Source organism: Hyla sarda, chromosome 10 (genome assembly GCF_029499605.1).
Source record: "Hyla sarda isolate aHylSar1 chromosome 10, aHylSar1.hap1, whole genome shotgun sequence".
Lineage (NCBI taxonomy): Eukaryota > Metazoa > Chordata > Amphibia > Anura > Hylidae > Hyla > Hyla sarda.
In genome coordinates this window covers 35,457,111-35,464,708 of record NC_079198.1, presented here as the reverse complement: position 1 = coordinate 35,464,708, position 7,598 = coordinate 35,457,111, and the positions used below count along the sequence as shown (strand labels likewise).

The 7,598-nt window shown below is 38.9% G+C and overlaps 1 long non-coding RNA gene across 1 annotated transcript in view; it reads right to left on the bottom strand.

Annotated features, from left to right (window-relative positions):
- Window positions 1-2,010: 2,010 nt before the first annotated feature.
- LOC130294348 (uncharacterized) overlaps window positions 2,011-7,598 on the bottom strand; it is a 28,755-nt gene continuing 23,167 nt past the window's right edge. Inside the window, exons 2-3 of the long non-coding RNA XR_008848466.1 lie at window positions 4,132-4,220; window positions 2,011-3,905 (exon numbers count right to left, since the gene is read on the bottom strand). This is a non-coding gene — a long non-coding RNA (uncharacterized LOC130294348). The remainder of the gene's footprint in view (window positions 3,906-4,131; window positions 4,221-7,598) is intronic.

The following is a 7,598-nucleotide window of genomic DNA, read 5'->3' as shown; positions in this document are numbered from 1 at the left end:
ACTTAAAAAAAACATTTCAATGACAACCTCACTAAAGGTGAAAGAGTGGCTATGAACAAACTTTGGTCGAATGAAGATATAGTAATCCGGCCAGCATATAAAGGTGGTGGTCTGGTTATCCAGGACTATCACCAATATGACACTGAATCACTCCACATTTTATCCGATACTAACTACTATTCCCTAATCACCACAGACCTGTTTGAGAAAATAAAGAAAGAACTACTACTCCCAGTTAACACTGCAACAGAATCCCATAATCTATCCAAAATTGAGAAAAAATTTATCCTACAAACCTGCAATAATAAACCCTATTTTTATCATTTACCAAAAATCCACAAATCCACCACCAATCTGCCAGGAAGACCGATCATTGCATGCACCAACTCTACGTTAAGTAACCTATCCCATTACCTTTATCTCCATTTACAACCATATGCCACAAATCTCTGAAGTTATCTTAAGGATTCCACTCAACTCATTGAACACCTCATACCTCTACAGTGGCAACCGGAATACATTCTCATTACATGCGATGTTTCACCACTTTATTCAAGCATCCAGCATAAACTCAGCATCCAGTGTGTCCACCAGGCCCTGAAAAGTGACAGCAGAATATCCCCGGAATATTGACATTTTCTAACTAACTCGCTCTCATACATTTTAACCCCCTAAGGACCGGGGTTTTTTCCATTTTTGCACTTTCGTTTTTTGCTCCTTGCCTTTAGAAAATCATAACTCTTTCAATTTTGCACCTAAAAATCCATATGATTGCTTATTTTTTGCGCCACCAATTCTACTTTGTAATGACGTCAGTCATTTTGCCCAAAAATCTACGGTGAAACGGAAAAAATATAATTGTGAGATAATTTATTTTTTTTAAACGCCGTTTTGTAAATTTTTGGGGCTTCCATTTCTACGTAGTACATTTTTCGGTAAAAATTACACCGTATCTTTATTCTGTAGGTTCATACGATGAAAATGATACCCTACTTATATAGGTTTGATTTTGTCGTACTTCTGGAAAAAATCATAACTTCATGCAGGAAAATTAATACATTTAAAATTGTCATTTTCTGACCCCTATAACTTTTTTATTTTTCCGTGTATGGGGCAGTATGAAGGCTAATTTTTTTGCGCCGTGATCTGAAGTTTTTAACGGTACCATTTTTGCATTGATAGGACTTATTGATCGCTTTTTATTAATTTTTTCATGATATAAAAAGTGACCAAAAATTTACCATTTTGGACTTTGGATTTTTTTTTGCGCGTACGCCATTGACCGTGCCGTTTAATTAACGATATATTTTTATAATTCGGACATTTCCGCACGCGGTGATACCATATATGTTTATTTTTATTTTTATTTACACTGTGTTTTTTTTTTTTATGGGAAAAGGGGGGTGATTCAAACTTTTAATAGGGGAGGGGTTAGATGATCTTTATTCACTTTTTTTTCACTTTTTTTTTTGCAGTGTTATAGCTCCCATAGGGACCTATAACACTGCACACACTGATCTTTCACATTGATCACTGGTTTCTCACAGGGGAACCAGTGATCGATGATTCTGCCGCTTGACTGCTCATGCCTGGATCTCAGGCACTGAGCAGTCATTCGGCGATCGGACAGCGAGGAGGCAGGTAGGGACCCTCCGGCTGTCCTGTAAGCTGTTCGGGATGCCACGATTTCACCACGGCTATCCCGAACAGCCCACTGAGCTAACCGGCACTTTTTACTTTCTCTTTTAGCCGCGTGGCTCAGCTTTGAGCGCACGGCTAAAGGGTTAATAGCTCGCGGCACCGCGATTAGTGCCGCGCGCTATTAGCGGCGGGTCCCGGCTTCACTATGAGCCCGCTGTGATATGATGCGGGGTCACCGTGGGACCCCGCATTATATCACGGGAGCGGGACCAAGGATGTACTCATGCATCCTTGGTCCTTAAGAGGTTAAACAATAATTTCTTCACATATGACAACAAAATATTCCATCAGAAACTCGGTACAGCCATGGGCTCAAAGGTCTCCCCATTTTATGCAACTATATTCATGGACGCCTTTGAGACCGAATACATCTGGAATAACCCTATCATCATGCAAAATATCGCCGTTTATTATCGATACATCAATGATCTGTTTTTTGTCTGGAAGGGCTCCCCTGTCACCATCTCCACCTTCCTCCAGCATCTTAACAGCAATAATTGGGGCATACAATATACATTGGAATACAATAATGACAGTATAAATTTTCTGGACATCAATATCACTCACAACGATACAGCCTTCCTCACATCCACCTTCTTCAAAAAGGTGGATGAAAATAGCTATTTGGATTTCTACAGCGCCCATTTAAAAAAATGGTTTGTCAATATTCCATATAGTCAATATAAAAGAATAAAAAAAAATTGTACAAACTCTGACACCTTCAAAAACCAATCCAAAATTCTCTGTGACCGCTTTCGGCAGAAAAACTACCAGAAAAAATTCTCAATGAAGCCTGCAATCGCACCAAGAGATTATCTAAAACAGTCTGTCTAAACCACATGAAAAGCGATCCCACAAGACCATCTTCAAACGAACATAAAGAAAAAAGAAAGAATCCATTCTCATCGAACCTGATTACCACCCACAGTAATGATGCAAGCCAGATTAAGAATATATTAACACGCCATTGGCACATCCTCAAAGCCTACCCTTTTTTTGGGTCCCCTAATTCCTCCTCGACCACGATGCACATACAGGAGAGCACCATCGCTCAAAACTATTCTAGCACTAATCTAGCACAGATCAGAAGACAGCAACAAAAATACAGCATTCCCAAAGATCTCTTCGGAAAACCATTGGACAAAGGCAGCTTTAAATGTAAAAAACTACGCTGCCTCTGCTGTACCCAGATCATCCATGGAAAATCGGTTTTCACCTCATCCTCTACGGGAGAAACTTTTAGCATAAAATACCACCTTACCTGCTGCTCTAATCACCTCATTTACATGATCCAATGTAACAAGACCCCTCCATTTGAGATTAAATCAGCACAGATTAAACATAAAAAGGAAATTTTTATTACATGGCCTCTCTAAACACATCACATTTCTACATCCAGACCAGAACCAGCCATCTCCATTATACCTATTGACTTTGTCCCTGCCACCATCAACAATAGATTTGAAAAACTGAGACTCGAAATATACTGGATCTACAAAATACAAACTTTGTCTCCCCACGGACTGAATGAAGTCCGAGAAATTATCTCATAGTGGGCCCTTACCTTTTACAGCATTTTCCGGTCAAATACTGATCCCGGTCTAAACACTTGAAAAAGCTGAAACCCCCCTATCGGCTGCCCATTCCTTCTTCTGGTCCATCACGCTTGTGCATCCTGAAAATCTGCTCTCTACACGTCAAGCGCATGCGCATTAACCCATACTTCCTCTCTGACATCTGCTGGCCCTACTGATGTGCGCCTGCGCCGCTGTTAGCTCTACCACATCATGACCTCAGGCTACGTACCACTTTTTGTTCTTATTTCACAAAATTTCGACTGTATCATTCCTACTATATTCTGCATCTTATTTGTGAACTGTTTTAATTGTATATTGTTTTTACACATGACTGCTTCACTATTTTATTATTATATAATTATTTAATTTTAACTGTTTCCAGTTCTACTGGCCTGGTCCCTGAACCGGAAGGAATTACCATTATTGTCTTGTAATCCCCATTCCCCATGTGATTCCATATTGCCTGACGAAGAGCCTGGTCCGGGCTGGAAACGCTGCTGTGTACTGAGTTGCACCTTCTTAAATATTTATAATTTTATATTTTACTGAATAAAAGAAACCACTTCCTCCTGAAGTCTGTGCCCCGGTTTGATGTCCCATTTTTCTTTGAGGTCATAGACCTGCTCTCTGCAAATAAAAAAAAAAAAAGGATTTTACATACCTAAAAACATGTCAAGGATAGCTTTTTATATATTTTTTTATTATGCCTCAAAATATTTAAAAAATGTTGAAAGAACAAAGCAAAGTCAAAAATTGACAATATGAAACCAGCAATTTTAATATATAATGTAAGGCACAATAGAGCATGCATATTTAAAAAAAAATTTAGATTATTATCAAGCCATTTGCCTACCTGGGTGGGATGGCTTTCAGATGTTAGAACATCACTGTTGTCTTTCCCATTTGTTTCTGTATCCACATCATCCAGGGATATTGGTAAAGCTGTGAAAACAAAGGACAAATGACGATGTATAAACGTAAATGCAAACCATCATCTCACAATGTTGAAGTTTGTATAGAACAAAGGTATTCTAACATTTAATTTAAATGGGCCTTAGGGTGCATTAAAGAGGTACTCAGATGCTAGAAATGTTAGCCCCTATCCAAAGGATAGTAGATAACATTTCTTATTGCAGGGTTCCAGCCACTGTGGACCCCTGCAATCTCTGACATAGCACCACAGGCATCCGGTGAATGGTGCAAACTCTGTGCAATGCCGGATGACTGGCAAACACACCCACCACGCTCCTTCCATTAATGTCTATGTGAGTCGGCGTGATGGCTGGGTACTAGCCGTCAGGCCCCCTACCATAGACCTAAATGGAGTGGTGTGGCGTGACGTCACAATCACTGAAGCCAAAGGCTTACATGACCGTAAAACTGCAGTGCCATTTTTGAGATGGTGGGGAGTCCACACGGCAGGCACCCACGCAATCAGACATCTTATCCACTATCTATTGGATAGGGGATAACATGTGTCAGGCTGGAGAACCCCTTTAACAATAGTCTTATAAAATCCATCTTGTGGATTTTACTCTAAAGTTAACAAACCACCTGCTTCTGGTTAACAGGCACACCAGGATAAAATTTAGCTAAAGTTTAAGGGTTACTCCAGTGTAAAACTTTAAAATAACAAAAAGGAAATGGGGTTAGAAAATTAACCAGATTATACATTTTTTGTTTAAAACTAGTCATTCAAACGGTTAATTATTTTCTGTCTGATCAATATTTTTTCATTTTAATATTATTTTGTTAGGGCTGCCCACAGTGTTCTCTGCTGACACCACTGTCCTTGTCCTAAACTTTACTAAGCAGAATAGATTGGATAGTTGGATTTGCTCCTGCTCTGGACAGTTCTTGAAATGGACTGAGGTGTCAGCAGACAGCACTGTGGTCACACACAAAAACAAACTAAATAGAAAATATTCTCTGTAGCATACAGCACATGAGTACTGTACGTATTCTGATTTGCAAATTGTAAACTGTACATTTTTCAGATTTGCATCAGCATTTAAAAAGTCAAAAATGTAGGAACACTGGAGTAGGTACACACTAGGTACACATTTAAATGTTGAATCATGATTCAGATTGTGACTGTTTTACTATTTTTGTCAACAAATCATGGTTAGTGTTTGGAATGTAAACCCTTGTATGCAATCCTTAAAGGGTTATTCCAGGAAAAAATATATTTTTATATATATATATCAACTGGCTCCAGAAAGTTAAACAGATTTGTAAATTACTTCTATTACAAAATCTTACTCCTTCCAATAATTATCAGCTGCTGAAGTTGAGTTGTTCTTTTCTGTCTGGCAACAGTGCTCTCTGCTGACATCTCTGCTTGTCTCGGGAACTGCACAGAGTAGAAGAGGTTTGTAATGGGGATTTGCTTCTACTATGGACAGTTCCCGAGACACGTGTCATCAGAGAGAACTTAGACAGAAAAGAGCAACTCAAATTCAGCAGATCATAAGTACTGAAAGGATTAAGATTTTTTAATTGAAGTAACACGCCATAGGACACCACGAGGTCTGCATCTAGAAGCCGCCTGTTACCATCTACTAGCGAGCACCTTGGGAGCGGCAAAATTCCAATTTCATCTTGGTCTGTGGCAGGCAGACCTCCGCGGTAACGCATGCCAGCGTTGTACACCACCCAAGCATTGCGGACCTCACCTATTGTCCTAAGGAGATCACAGCTGAGCTATCCATTAGGCTGGTAACTATATTCTTATTATATCATTTGCCCTATCAGGATTTAATCCAAAGTACGGGACATTCCATCACTGTCTAGACTATTAGATACCGGATTATCGGAAAATGTCATCTACTTCATAAAACAGTATTACATATTGGTGTTTATTATACAGTGTATTTATATTACCTCTGCACAAGGGCCCTGTTCTATGAGGTTTATTTTTGCATATATTATTATATTTTAATAAAAATGTTATAATATTTTGTATCACATAATTGAAGCACGGTCTTAATTCATATTTAACCAGATCTAATTATGTATCAGTTTTCTGATGCTAGTTTTGAGGGGTTGGTATTTGTAGGTGTATAACCTCCTTACCTCAACTAGTTAATTGTGAGCTGCACATCCCCTTTTCTTTGTATCTAATTTACAAATCTGTTTAACTCTCTGGAGCCAGTTGATATATGTAAAAAAAAATTTTTTTTCCTGGATAACCCCTTTAAAATTACCCATCAAACCATATATATTTCCAAAAATGTGACAACATAGTCACTATGTGGGAGATTTAGGCAAACATTTGCATAGAAAAGTTGCCCATAGCAAACAATCAGCTTGCTTATTTTATTTTTCATGAGACATATAAAATTTTAAATAAGGAATCCGATTGTTTGCCATGTTCAACTGGGCGATTTAGCCTAGACCTATGTGTGCCTTATCTTTACCTTTGGAAATCTCCAGACAAATGTTCTTTAAGGTTAAACAGTTTATAGAAGATCAAGGGAAAAAACGACACTCACCAGAACTTCATTTCTTTGTGCTTTATTCCAGATAAAATACTCACATAAAAAGGAAGGGAGACATACAGTGGGGGGATTCAGGGCTGAATCCCCCCACTGTATGTCTCCCCCCCCCCTTTTATGGTAGTATTTTATCTGCAATAAAGCACGAAGAAATGAAGTTCTGGTGAGTGCCGTTTTTTCCTTGATCTTCTATCACCCACGCTTCACTGCAGCTAACATCCAGTAGCCCCCTGCTTTCACTGATCCAATATACCCGCAGTGCTGCTCGCACCTCTTCATAGCCAGTTCTTTAAGGTTATCTTTTGACGGACCTTCATATCTGAGAAGTGTCAATTGTCTTGGAGAAAGTACCAAAAGTATCATAGAACTTCTTGGACAGTTTTTTAAGGACGGCTGTTTTCTTCTTGTATGAAGTGCCTAGCCAAGTTGCATCATAGTTTTTCTTGTCAAGGAATTTGACCATAAATAACAGCTCCTCTCATGTAAATGCTGGAGATCTAGGAGGATTGGCGGTCTATTATAATATATATATATATATATATATATATATATATATATATATATATATATATATTATACAAAAAAAGAGGATTACAGCAGCACACATTGGTCAAAAAAATTGAGGCTCACTTTTTAAACAAAACGTGTCCCCCATCCACCACGGGGAGGTGGCCTCATTTAGGATGGGACCCTAGCACAAATTTTGAGCCTAACACTCAACTATCCACTCACCTCTGCTGGGCATATAGCCTCTGACTGGGTGACATGCTGGATCCATTTAAAACTCCACCTGTGAAAAAGGGGGAGGGGTGCACAGCTAAAG